Consider the following 14812-nt stretch of genomic DNA (forward strand, 5'->3'; position numbering starts at 1 on the left):
TATGCAACTATACCCACTGCCCGCCTCCCCCAAAAAGTGCCTTGATTTTTCACACTTGCTATCTGGTCACCCTAGGCATAACCCTAGTGAGTATTTGTAAAGAGCTGAGCACTGCTATTACAGAGACTTGTTTTTTAACTCAAACCTTCCTAAGAGTTTTAAAACTTTTCAAATGTTCTCCTCCCCGGCACATCTGTGCCACTGGAGCAGAGGAGATGTCCACTATTATCCTTTTAAAGATCTGACCATGGGCTAGGGCATCCCAAGGGTTAATACTCCATTGCCAGTTCCAATGGTACAGCCCTGACCACCCCTAGCCCTGGCATGTGGATGGCACAGGCCAATGCTCCACTGGCTAATGGGAGGCTGCTGCAGAGATTTAACAGAAGCTGGGCTAGGAAGAGAATTCAAATCAGAGCCTCATTGTCCCTATTATCACAAAGGAGAGAAACCACCCCCTTCACTCACACCAATGCCTAGGACTGGCCATTGAGTCAGCTGGCTTTTGTTTTGAGGTTCAGATTTGGAGCTTACGCTTCCCCTCTCATTGTGTAGAGTCAGAAAAAGCAGATACTCTAGGGCCTTGCATTTCAAATCAGGCTTCCCCGCTCTCTGTGCTATAGTCACTGCCCACTTGCAAAAGAAGAGACAGGATTAATGTTTAAATATCTGACAGGTTACAACAATAACTATTGATACAAGGCCCAGAGGCCCAGAATATAGAAGAGGATCTAACCAATAATTATTTACTCAAGTTAGATAACATTTAATGGGTTCAGGCCTATTTAATCTAAAGTGTAGCCATAACTCTTTATTTAAGTTTCTGTATTTAAATAAGGGAGTCATTTTGCCTACTTGCAAAATCCAATTATACGACACAGATAGAGATCACCTTGCACAGCCCAGCCAATTACTGCTGTGAAAACTTTAGCATCTGCTTAAACAGAGGAGCACAGAGGAGAAGCAAGGGGCTGGTGCAGCTCACCTCATTTGAAAGGGTACTTCAGCTCTCCCAGCTGAAAAGGAATTTTATGCAGTAGGAATAGTTCTTCTTTAGCATGTGAATAGAATTCACTTTGAAATCCCAGTAACATGTACAGAACATACTTTTTAAAGTAACGTTATTGCTGTCCCCTTATAGTCATTATAACATCAGCAACCAATGAGAATATAGATGAGCTGGACTTTACTCACTGGACACCCTCCACAGCAGATTGAATTTTGTTTACTTTCTGCAAGTAAAAGAAATGAACAAGCAGGAGGACAAGAAGAGCTCTGATCTGGCCTTACAAGTTGTTGGAGCTGGTTAAATATAGAGCTTGCACAAGTTTTTCTAGAGTACTATATACATTTTTTTCTGAGATGGGATTTTGAAGATGACTAGCTCCTAATAATATTTAGTATCAGTAAAGCACTGCACAAGCTACATACATACAGCAGTAGCTGCAGGTAGCAGGGTGTTTGATCTCTCTTATTAAAATCTTTAATGTCTCATCATAAACCTAAGGCACCGATAGCACAGTGATGGGCAGCAAATACTGGATCAACACATGAGCGAGAGACCAGCTGACAGCACAATAATAGGGAGTGAGTAGGGAACATTTTGGAGAAGGGCCACTGGAGCAAACCAACACAACGGTAGTGAAAAAGGTAATGTGATTGGGTGGCAAGAGCAGGGAATGTAGATTCTACTCCAGCCCATTCCACTGACCTGCTGGAGAAATCATTTAGCTACTTTCAGCTTCAGTGTCCCCATCTGTACTATGGAGATGGGCACTTTGTGAGGCACTTTGAAATGCTTTGTGTTATGTTTGTACAATGCCTAGTGCAACAGGGCCCTGATTAGAGCCGCTCGGTGCTACTAAACTCGAAACACCAGCCAATAATGTCATCCATTATACAGTCTGATGTCATCCAGTCTGTCTCCTCTGGTGGCCAGTTCAGATTGCCCCTTCAGTACACTTGTGAGTGCCACATTCAAGGCCTCCATGACCTATCCCCACCCTACCTATCATCTCTCATTCATTATTGAAAGGTCAGCTCCTGCCTCCAATCAGCCCATGATGCCAGATGCTATCGCCAACTCTTTACATTTTCAAACAAGCACCTTTGTTTTCTGCCCTGTTGCCCCTCACACCTGAGAAAAGCTTCCCCTAAACATCTGCAGAACTAACTCATTATCCTCCCTCTAAAATCTCTTTAAGCCTTCACTCTGGCATGAAGTCTATAAAAAACATGAAAATCTTTAGGCTGCTGGTGTGCTGAGACCACTGCCTATTATGCTGACCAACACTGACTCATTGTTTCCCTGTACTCCCCTGTTGACCTGTCTGTATCCATCTATTGTTTGGTGACTCTGTGACAGGGCCAGCTGCCTCCTGAGCACCCTTGCATAGCCAGAGGTCATTCTGAAGTGCTCTGCTACCAATTTCTCCCCTTCTCAGGGCCTCATTTATTGACTCCTTATGTACTGGCCCTCCAGGCCCCAACCCCAGTTCAGTCACTCTGTCCCTTTAGGTAGAGAGTCCCCAGCCTTTCTCCCCAGGACTAGATCCCAATACAAAGTTTCTCAGGCTTTACCTGGCTGGAGTTCAGCCTTCTTCACCCCTCTGGCTGTCAGGCTCCCAAGCACTTCTCTCAGTCAGGGTCTGTAGTGGGAGCTGGATCCAATACTCCCAGGTTTTACCTGGCCGGAGCTCAGCCTCTCTCAGCTCTCTGGTTCTGGCTTCCAGTCTAAAACCCTTCTCTAAGTCAGGGTCCCTAGCAGGAGCCTCCTACTCACTCCTGTCACAGCTCTCTTAGTCAGAGTCTTCCCTGCCGAAGCCTTTCACAGTCTGTCTACCATTCCCTGAACTCCCCCATTCCCCTTCCTTGCAGCCTCCTGCTGCTCTTTGCAGGGCAGTCATCCTGATCTTTTCCAGATGTGACTCATTCTGTGAGCAGGGTTGGCTAACCACAGCCCTTTGATGGGTGAGCCACCCGGTTACAGTCTCTGTAAGCTCTTTGGGGGCAGGGACAGTCCTTTTACTGTGTTTGTATAGTGCCTAGCACAATGGGGTCCTGGCCCATGACTGGGGCTCCTAGGCACTATGATAAATATGATTTAAATAAGAAATAATCATTTGTCCATTTCCAGGGTTGAGTGTTCCAAGTCTTCTCAGGACTAGGTGTGCTAGAGTTCTTGACTTACCAATTCCAATGTCCACCTCCCTGTTCTCTGACATTATCCAAAGAAAAAGTTGGAAGATGAACATACCCAATCCAGCCAGCGTCCTTGCTCACAAAGAACGGCATGCAGCAGCGAGTTCTTTGTGCACTTCCAAATGAGCTACATGGACCAGCTAGGGGAAGGGGAGAAATCTCACCGTATGGGTGACTTGGCTGGTTTGAAGCAATAACAATAAAATCCTCCACATTCATCAGGCCCAAGAGTTTAATTTTTAAAGTACCAAAGTACCCACTGGGAAATGGTCCAGGCATCTAGTGAAAGCACGGACTGTGCCATGCAGAGAGCAGGCTTCAGATCTGTCTTTAACCCAGCTGGCAAAGAAGGGGAGTGATGCAGAAATGGAGGCGGGGAGGCTCATGTAATAGGGGAGGGAAGCCCTCCTGATAGCCCAGCAGTGCTGTGATGAGAGCTGAACTCAGAAGGGGGAAATGGGGAATATCTTGCAAGACAACTCCGACCTGAACAGTTCAGGAGGCTTCACAAACAGTGGCGTAATGCTGAAGCCGCAGGCTCTCTATAATAATACTTTGTGAATGTTTAAAGCCCTTTACAAACAGTAACCAAGTGATTGGTAGCTGAAATGCAGGCAGAGGTGGCGGGGAAAACACGTTAGTGCCGAGTCACTGTTGCCTCGCTCCAGGGCTTCCTTCTGGTGCTATTTAAAGAGCTTCCAGCCAATATGGCACACACACAAAATGGTAGGCACAAGTGAACCTGTTGGGAACGGTCTCTTCTGCTGGCTCCTGTGCCTGCCCCCAGCTGCGTGACACGGCTGTTTTTCGGGGCAGGCTAAGGGTCTCCCTCTGAAGTGTTAGCACCCAGGATGTGCAAGCTAGTGGGATTGAAGAGCCATTCTTGTAATTAGTGCAGCTCTACTCTGGGGAGCCATTTGGGTCTTAGAAAAACAAAGCAATACTAGAAAGACCCACTCACTCGGTGCCATCTGCAACAGTAGGCAGGAATGGATGGTCTGGCAGGCTGCTAGTGGTTAGAGCCCTATCACAGCAGCAGTATTCCGCATTGCTATAGGGCTTAGGAAGGCCATTAGGAGTCAGGTAAAAACATTACACCAGTAACAAATCATTGTGCCAAAAGACGCATCTGCTTCAGAATTTCATGGCTTCCAGAATGTCTGTGATCTAATCTGGATCTTAGTGGCAAGGCATCGCCAGTGACTCTGAATGTAGATTTTGCAGCAGAGCTGATTTTATCGCATTCACAAAGAATGGGCTTTTGTTTCTCAGGCAGACAGCTTCCCTTTTTTCCATGCAAAAAGGAGTTGAGCAGAGGTGGATATTAGCTGGGCAGAGATTCTCCAGGACCCTGCTAATAGGATGCCAGGTTATCTGGAATATAACAGCTGCAGCCATTTGGCTTCTTCTCTGTGAACAAGTCTGCATGTGCGTATAGCACTGATTTAGCTAATCTGCTCTTGCTCCCTGAAAGGACAATCTAACCTTTCACATTTGAGAAGAACAAGACTAGAGGGAAAGTTGCATTGCCAATTGAGAAAAAGACGCCCCAACTTTTACGTTTGGGGCTGCTCTCTTGTCAGTTTTGGTTTATTACTTTGTCAGTCTCATGACTTAGTTGTTAGTTTTATCTCACTCAACTAATATCGCAGCCTAATCCACCGAAGCCTGTAATAGGCTTAGGAATAACAGGGGTTTACATCCTCATTAGTGTTCAGCACGAGATGTCAGAAGAAAGTAACATCAGCAGAGTCCCTCCTAAGAAAGCAGAATCCAAAGAGAGCTGGCTAGGTAGTGGGGGAGGGGGGATGTTGGGGAATGGAAAAAAATCTAAAATTCACCTTGAGGAGTGGAAAGGGGGGACAAACACGGGTGAGGGGTAACTAAAAGGGAGCAGGGATGAGCAGGAGAAGTACAAGGAAGGGGAAAGTTATGAAGAGCCTGAGCCTGCGAACAGTTACTATGAACTTAGTCCCACTGAAGTCAATAGTAGCAAGTATTTGCTCGGTGACTTTAATGCAGGGACTGCCTCCACCTCTGTGCTGTTTACAGCATGGAGCTCACTGAGAGCACTCCACGAATGTCTACACTATGCAGTATATTGATGTCCTTGTAATGCACATACAGTGAAGGTAGAATTGCACATTGGTGTTGTGAGTACAGTATTCAGGCTCTGTGCATGGAGCCTGCTTGCTGGCGATTCAGCCACCTTACACAGAGTGTGACAAATTCACACGCCTGAGCTCTGTAGCTCTGCTGATCGAACCCCCAGCGTAGACACAGCTAGATGGATGGAAGCATTCTTCCATTGCTTGAAGAGGTGGAGTTTCTACAGGGACGGAAGAACCCCTTGTCGCTGTAGGAAGCATCTACTTCTATGGCGGTACAATGGTATAGTTATGGTGCTGTAATTGTGCCACTGTAGGGCGCATCGTGTAAACATGGCCTTAGGGACCTGATTTTCAGAAATGAGGAGGACCCAGCACTTCCCATTGAAAGTGGGAGCTAGTGGGTCCTCAACACTTCTGAAGATTACACCACTTATTTAGGAGCTTATCTGTTAGCGCCCACTTCTGAATATCTTAGCCAAGACTCCTGCATTCTTTCCCAGCTATGCCAGTGCCACACTCTAATTAAGGAGAAGAAGTGCTTTAACCTCCCCATATTGTAGCTTGTCTCTGTGTTTGATAGATCATGAATTCAATCATAAATTCTTGAGGTCAGAAGGGATCACTCTGATCATCTAGGTTATATCTACACTAGCGACTGTATAGTGGCACAGCTGTACCGCTGTAAGATCGCTTGTGTAGCCGCTCTGTGCCGATGGGAGAGAACTCTCCCGTTGACATAATTAAACCACCCCCAATAAGTGGTGGTAGCTATGTTGGCAGGAGACGCTCTCCCACCGACATAGCGCTGTGCACACTACCATTTATGCTGGCAAAAGTTGTGTCACTCGGGTGTGTTTTTTCACATCCCTGAGCGACACATTTTGCCAATGTAAGTGGCAGTGTAGACATGGCCCTCGTCTGACCAATGTGCCAGATTATTTTGGGGTCTTGTGCACTATGGAAATTGGGAGTCCCCCACCTTAACTCAATTTTGCCTGGTTGCTCCCCTCATGTCAGAGGTCTGGCCGAGTCAAATGTGAGCAGCACTATAGCCCTGTGTGCCAGGTCACAACGCTACTCATTCAGATTTGTCTAGCTGCTCCTTCGGCATGAAGAGGGACACTCAGGCCAAACCGGAGTGACATTGAGCCAGGTTGCAACGCCACCCACCCAGATCTGGTGCTTGGGGGGTCCTCCTGATCTGGGGGCCCAATAGAAGTGCACTGAATGCACACTGGGTAATTTGGGCTATCAGAAATCTTCTCATAGAGCTATTCAAACTGTGATCAAGATACCTCACAACTTTCTCTTTGATAAATTAAATAGATCAAGCCTTTTCAGTCTCTCACTCAGCAAAGCTGGTTTTCTAAATTTTGAGTCGAATAGCTGGTGGACCTGTCCCTCTTATTTTTACTGAGAGTAGAGCTCAAATATTTATATCATTTTATCAAAAACAAAACAAAACATGTATTGGAATTAAAAAGTACAAAGAAGAGCAACAAAAAAAGATTAGGGGTTTGGAACTGCTTCCATATAAGGAGAGATTATAAAGTCTGGGATTGTTTAGGTTGGAAAAGAGACAACTGAGAGGTCTATAAAATCATGAATGGTATGGAGAAAGTGACTAAGGAAATATTATTTACCCCTTCACATAACATGAAGCAGGGGTCACCTAATGAAATTGATAGGCAGTTGGTTTAAAACAAACAGAAGGAAGTATTTCTTCACACAACACACAGTCAATCTCTGGATCTCGTTGCCAGGGGATTTTGTGAAGGCCAAAAGTATAAGTTCAAAGAAGAATTAGGTAAATTCATGGAGGATAAGTCCATTGATGGCTATTAGTCAAGATGGTCAGGGATGCAACCCCATTACAGGGGAGTCCCTAAGCCTCTGACTGCTAGCTTCTGGGTCTGGAGGAGAGGGGATGCATCATTAAATAAATTGCCCTCTTCTGTTCACTCCCTCTGAAGAATCTGGCACTGGCCCCTGTTGGAATACAAGATACTGGACAAGATGGACCATTGGTCTGACCCATTATGGCCATTCTTATGTCTTAGGTTAGATCTGTTCTTGCTTGTGGGGCATTTTATTGTATTTTGTATGACACCCTTAGAAGCCCAAATATACTTGCAATGCATTTGGCAAATACCAATTCACAACCACCCCATTTCCACCTTTGTCCAACCAGCCATGGCCCCAGATTCCTTACTTCTTTGTACTCATACCAAGGATGGCTGCAGAAATATGCATGGCTGCATTGATGCATTATATTCGTTCTGGTGGGAGGATGTGGACTGGGGAGCTGAAGATCACACCACTGCAGTTTAGGCTAGAGCTGATGAAGCATCTGTGTTTCATTTTACTGTAGTACTGTATTTCATTTAATATCTTGAGACCAAAGCTGTAAATTCCAGACCATTTGAAAACCAGGGGCCAGTCCCTTCCCTACTCAGAAACATCGAACAGTAGGTCCCTTATGCATTCCCACAAGTTTCCCCTGGCCTGTGCAATGTGCCCCTGACTAACTTACCAAGCTACTACTCTCCTCATTCACGTCTCTGCCCCAGACTCCTTTGGTGCTGCCCACTGAGTATTTTTAAGCATTTTAATGTATTTTATTTTCATATTTTAAACCCCTGGTTTACACAGAATAACCACATGCTCTTTAGTCTGTTCCCCCCATCCCTCCCCCAAGGTTACACCCTCAGTTCACTGTATTTTGTGTACACCGCACATGTAAACATCTTATGTCCTCTGAGAAGGGCCTCGCTTGCCATCTTGGGTGCTATAAAAATAAATCACCAAGAGCCTTTATTGCTTTTGATTTGGGAGATTTTTCATTTCTGAAATGCAAATGTGGAACAACAGGCACAGAGCTGATGCGACCATGGGGAGAGGAGACGTTACGGTGCCATGGACTTTTCCAGATAACATCCTAGTTCACACATATAGAATCATTTTACCTGCATTCACTAAGAGACTTTAATAGGGCATTTCAGACAACACATTTATTTGTAGAAGGGTTCAGTTTCTGCTTTTCAGCAAAACAATATACATGCATAGCTCTGTCTGGTCACGAACACCGACACCCCATGGCAATAGAGGGAGTGGGAAACAAGGGGGAAATTTCAGCTTACTTCACCAGCAACTAAAATCTAAGCAAGAACACTCACAGCACAGGGTAACTCCTAGGGATTAAAGATGGGCTGGGAAAAGGTGATGGCCCATGGAACCCCAGGGGTGATTAAGCCCAAGAAGAGAGTGTTGTCACTGCTGAAATAAGGTGCAAATAAAACTAATAAGGCCTGTGGTTTTTTTTTTTTATGGTAAAAAAAATGGCTGTTTCAAGTGGTCTTGCTAGCAAAGCTACAAGTGGCACAACTGGCACTGCAGGTTCTTGAATGCTCTCCCCGTTCTAGCCTCCTTACAATCCCCAGCACGGCCACTCTCTCAGCTAGCTATTCCTAAACTTGGGCCTGTGGAACTGACGGAAACAGGCCTCTCTTAGCACAGCTTTGCCTCTTTTGTAAACCGTATTCTCCTTATGGTTATTCCACCCCAAGGCCTTTGACTCTCCCTCTCAGCAAGGCCCAGATCACAACATGCAGTTTGTACAGGCACAAAGCCATCTTCTGTATTAGGAGAACAAAAACAACCTTTAAGGAGAGAGGGCAGCTTGCCCTGGGGAAGGAAAGTGACCTCCCTCATGGCAATACAAAAGGCAGGGAACCTGCACAGAGTTGTCAAGCTTTGCTTTAGCCTAAGATCACATTTAACCCCTGTCCATCCAGAAGCCCCCAGCATGTTTAAATACGCGTCAGTCTCATCTTGCTCTCCTTAATTGGACAGCAGGCTGCTGGTATCACATTGCAGAGCGCCTTGTGGGACAGCAGGGATTAGGCAGATGCGCAGCCAAGACAGACACACACGAGTCAAAACTGACAGCTCACTGGGAACCGCTTAAACACACACAGTATTTCATTTTCTGTGCAGAGGTCAGTCTGTGCAGCTGCAGTCTGGCGTTATTAGATGCTGGGATTGAGCAAGGCAATTAGTGAGCATGCATATTACAAGGCAGGGATAGTCTCCCAGGGCAAAGGCACCAAAGGGGTCATAGAGCGCTTCATACCGTCTCTCAGGGGCAAGCGGGAGTAGCTTGCTGCCAGGAGAGGGAATGGGGGGTGGGGGGGGGAGCACTGAAGCAAATGATCTCACTTTGGAGAGCTCAGCAAGAGAAGAAATAACATTCTAGGGAAACAGCTGGACATGGGAAAGGACAATGGGCCCTGGAACTGGGCAGCTCACTTCACCCCGGAAGACTGGTCACATTTATACCCTGCTAATCTGGGATGGGTTAGCTCACTTCTGCCAGAGCCATCGCAAGAACGTAATGAGTGTTAGGAAAGAGGAACAGAACCACTCACAGAAGCTGCCTCTGCTAGTTTTGGCATCTTTTTGTTGTTGGTCACATGGCACCAGAAAGAACTTCTCTCCCTTTTGTTTTAATAGCAGGTGAGAAGCATGTTCCCCTCCAGTATATTACAATGAGCTTGGCAGTGGTTACTAGGGAGCCATTTTGAAGATGCTTCCTGTGAGCAAGTGGTTTCCCCACCCTTCTCCAAACACCATCTCCTCAAGCTCGAGTAAGTCAGAGCTTACCCACTTCCTGGGGTGGGGCTTTAGTCACAAAAGGAACTCAAAACAAAGTAAAGTCCAACTCAGGCCTTCTCAGCCCACACCCAAAGTCTTCTCTATTTAGAGAGCCACTCCCATCTCCCTTCTGTCTAGCTAGGGTAGCTGCAGGCCATTGGACTGGAGATGAGGGAGGTGTATATTGAACCCATGTCTTCACAGTGTTGTGTTACGGCTCCTGGCTGAGCTCTGTGTCGACTTTTCACAGTAGCACTTGCCCTGTGTTCATGCAAGCCTTTTAGCATGTGAAAGTAGAAGGCTTGAAGCTTTGTCTTACTTTCTGAGTTAAGATTATAGATTTTTTTTTTTAAAGGAGTAAAATGCAAATGGTTGCCAGAGATGATATGTCATATTCCCTCTGGGTTTGTTCCAACCCCATAGACTCAGACTTTACGGCCAGAAGGGAACAGCGGGATCACCTAGTCTGACCTCCTGCACATTGCAGGCTACAGAACCTACCCACCCACTCCTGTAATAGACCCCTAACCTCTACATGAGTTACTGAAGTCCTCAAATCATGATTTAAAGACTGCAAGTTACAGAGACTCCACCATTTACCCTAGTTCAAGCCAGCAAGTGATCCATGCCCCATGCTGCAGAAGGCAGAGAAACACCTCTCTCCCCCCCAAGCCCTTGGGTCTCTGCCCATCTGACCTGGGGGAAAATTCCTTCGCAACCCAAAATATGGTGATCAGATAGACCCTGAGCATGTGGCCAAAACTCACCAACCAGACACCTGGGAAAGAATTCTCTGGAGTAACTCAGAGTCCTCCCCATCTAGTGTCCCATCTCTGGCTGCTGGGGATATTTGCTACTAGCAGTTGCAGATCGACTGCATGTGATTGTAGACAGTTTCATCAGACCATCCCCTCCATAAACTTATCAAGCTCAGTCTTGAAACCAGTTAGGTTTTTCCTCCCCCTGCTCCCCGTGGAAGGCTGTTCCAGTAGTGGTGCAGGGACTGAAATGGGTTTCCCTGCTGCGACTCACCCATGCTACTCAGGGGTGCTGTGGCACCAACAGTACGTAGAGAAGAGAGTCTTCAAGCTCTCAGTGCTCCAGCTGCTGATGCCAAGCCAGGGTGGAGGTCAGAGGCCTGGCTAGGAGCCCCACTCTCCTCTGCGCTCTCTCAGTTTCCTTGAGGGAGACGGGAACTCACTGGTCATTTTCAGGTTAGGTCCAGTCACTCTTTCCATAACTGGACAAGCTCTATGCACAGAAACAAGCTCCTCCCTCTCATGAAGACACATCAAAGGAAAGCTACAATAGTTTTATGTACGCCCATATTTTATTAGAACCTAAGTATTGTCTCCAGCACATGGCAAAGTTTCCGTTAACTGGAGTATTTGACTTTGCAGCCTGAGTAATGTTCTTTTAACAAGAAATGTCATTGTCAAAAGAGCCTACGGTATTCCGGCATCCACATGCCATTGAAATTCAATGGGAGTTGGGTACTTAACTCTTAGGCTCCTTGGACAATGACAACTGTAGTTTTTTGTAAGTAATATTAGCCATGGGGGTTGGGAGGAGCTACGTTGCCCTATAGCTTTTTAAAAAAAATGTCTTAATTAGTAACCTTTGGATTCCCTCGTTTATGAAAACACAAACACTGGAAGACTTATCTTAATGTTGTCTTTGTATCCTCAGCAGCCCGTGTGCTCTCCATGCAAGGCAGACATAAATCTTTCCCCCCTATCACAGATACATTAAAAGTTAAATCCTCAGTACCTTGCCTGCTCAGTCAAGGACTCACATGTGGTAGAAACTGGGAGAGACTTCAGGAGTTCCTAGCTCCTAGCCCTGTACTGATTTCTTCTCAAGTGGCACCTTCATCCCTTCCTCCTTTGGGGAGCATAGGAAATTCTCTATGGGCTGGATACAAGTCTCTCAAACTTACAGAAGTACCATGCACGCCTTAGGAGTTGCGTATGGCTCTTCTTTTCCCATCTGATGGGCGTGGATTTCCAAGCTCCTAAAGCAGCTGAGATGTGAATTTATAAGCCCTGTAGAGTGCCCAAATATAAACAAACAATCTGCTTTTAATAACTCCATAATCACCCCTGAAACTTCCCCAACCTTCCCAAAGGCACCAGTCCTCACCAGGATCACATTAAAACAGACTGTGGAATATCTGGACCTAGCATTTTGGAGTTGTGATGAGCCATAAAATATTCAGAAAGTTTTCCCTGCAGTTGAACTACTTCATTTTTTGAACCCTCCTCTTTACAGTGTCCTGCCCAAATAATCTCAAACGTTGCATAAAACCCCTATGCTGGCCTGTGAAATTCTAGGTCAATGGGTTTTTTTATTTTTTGGTGGTGTCAAAAATCAAACTTACCAGGTATGACTACAATGCACACTAAGCCCATGTTTCATTTGGGGTGCCCTTAGCATGGCAGGTCATGTGTGGAGAGGTTCTCACTGATGGCTTTGTGAGAATCAGAGGGCCTGCCCCATAAATCCGAACAGTGGAAGACTCCCTGCTTAGTCTATAGGCAAACCCATCACTTTGATTAAAAGATGGAGCACAGCTCAAGCCAGCATTTAAGCAAGTTCCACAGTATTATCTACAGCTATTGTGCAGAGCACCATTTACAATTCTGTCCCCAGAGATCGGATGAAATCACTAACAGTGATGATGCTGGTCCATCAACGCGACAGCCATGCTGGAGTCTAAGAACACCCAGGGAAATGGCGAATACCAGACTGTCACAATGGAAACAAAACATCTGTGAAGAAGGTTCACTTTGAAGCGTCTAACAAGGCAAGGAACCAAGAGAACGTAAACCTTTCAAGATGGCTTAAAGGGGGGCTCAGAGCTCCCTCAGCATCCTGCTGGTCAGCAAAAGCCCATTTTGAATGAGGAAGGAGATAATTGATGCAAGCACATGGAAAGATATAGAGCTCCTCTCTCAATGGCTTCTTCGGTTACAGACATCACTATAAGGCTGCATCTGATGGACAATAGCTAATGCACTATAGTCTAACTCCATTCCAGTGTCTCTGGTTAACTACATCACAACATACAGGCGACTCTACAAAACTGTGCTTACTGAAATACAAGCAAGGCTATACAAAAGCTGTCCACCTTTTTCATACAGTACCCTGAAAACCACTTATCAAACCCCGCTCTGTACGATTAGTGGTTTCTCTATAGACACTGCCGTATTTCACTGTTAGGAGGAGCAGAGTGACACAGATTAGCAGACAAGCAGCTTTGCTGAAATGTATAAGGGCAGATTATCAACAGCCAGCACCAGAAGCTGCTTTGTTGAAATTTAAGTCCCAGGTTTCAGGCTGGTGTTTGACCCTGGCCTGGCAAACAAATAAATGGAGTTTTCCTAACCAGTCACTAATAAGTTAAACCCCACTTCATAATCCCCCCCAAGTAGACTACAGTCATGGGGCTCATCTCCCCCAAAAGTGTCACACATGTCCTGGCAGCCAGTGCACCAGTGCCTGCCACACAGGTGGACAGGGTAAAAAATAAAGTAACAATCCTGACTGAGAAAGGAGGGAAGAGAAACTGGAGCTACACAAGTCAGAAATGGATGGACATGCTTGAGAAATCTCCAGAGGTCTTACTAAAGGAGGGGGAAGTGTAAATGTAAGCACATAACAGACACATGCCCAACTAATGAGAGCCTCAGCCATCAAACTGATTGCACATCACATCACCTTAAACACAGGATTTGTGTCAAGAAATCCAATTGGAGGAGAAGTGATGCTTTAAAAAAAATGGAGGGTTTCCAAGTTTATTTGTTCTAATTACCCAGCTCATGTCACTTGGGGGGGGGGGGGGGGAGAGACTTGGAATTCATCAGGGCAGTGGCATGGCACAACTGTTGTAATTGAATCATTCCAGACAGTAAGACAAACGCAAAGGGTCATAGACCACAGATAGCTTCCCCTATGCTAGCCCCCAGTGCCATTCACCGGTGAGACACAATGAAAACACACTAATCTGAAGAGATACTGGTCTAATAATGGCCCATTAAATATAATGAAAACTCAAGTGTGTTATCTGTGCCTGTCGCCTGCATTCAGCCTTGGCACGGCTAAACAGGCTCCAGGATAATGAGTTTACAGAGGAAAAGCTAGTTTGATTCTCTCTGATTTGCAAAGACCTTTCCTCTCACTGCAGTTACACGGATTACCTGACAGGATTCCCATTCACACAGAAACTCACTAGCTCAGGGAAACCGCACAGCCACTCACCCTCCTGGCTGAGGGCAGAGAGCCTCTCACTATGGCATCAGAGCTGAAATGAACCCCCCCCCCCCCGCAATATGTTCTGCTCCTTCACTTCAGTGATCTCCTGTTGTATAGAAGGGTCAGACTTTCCCATCCCATCACTGTTCCCTTCCATTTCCTCCCATGTGTGCAAGTGGATCCTGTTTCATGATGTTTATTATCAGCTGGTCATATTGCCCAATCCCTCCCCATCTGCCATCCCGCCCGCTCCACCCCGCCCGCTGAGATCCAAGGAATGCCCAGCAGAAAAGTTTTGGGCATCAAAAGAATCCTTCAGCTCACATCAATCCAAACAGCAGCCTCCATCACCCTGATCCTCAGGCTGTCCCCAAGCAGGTGGCTGGAGTTCCCTCCGCAACGTGGGGACCTGGTGCACTCTAATGCTCCAGGAAGCACCAACGCTGTCTTGGCTGGAGTCCTTGGCACAAGGGGGGGGGGCAGTGTTGAGAAGAGCTTCCTGCACCAGAAGCATCAACTCTCTGTGCAGGAGTGTCTGCCTCAGCTCAAGTGCTCCAGCTGGGCAGAGGTCAACAGCTCCTAACACAGGGTGA

General features: G+C 46.2%; 1 long non-coding RNA gene across 2 annotated transcripts in view; it reads left to right on the top strand.

Annotated features, from left to right (window-relative positions):
- LOC141990475 (uncharacterized) overlaps positions 1–14812 on the top strand; it is a 29143-nt gene that overhangs the window by 2017 nt on the left and 12314 nt on the right. The gene's annotated exons all lie outside the window — the stretch shown is intronic.

Source organism: Natator depressus, chromosome 7, assembly GCF_965152275.1.
Source record: "Natator depressus isolate rNatDep1 chromosome 7, rNatDep2.hap1, whole genome shotgun sequence".
NCBI classification, from domain to species: Eukaryota; Metazoa; Chordata; order Testudines; family Cheloniidae; genus Natator; species Natator depressus.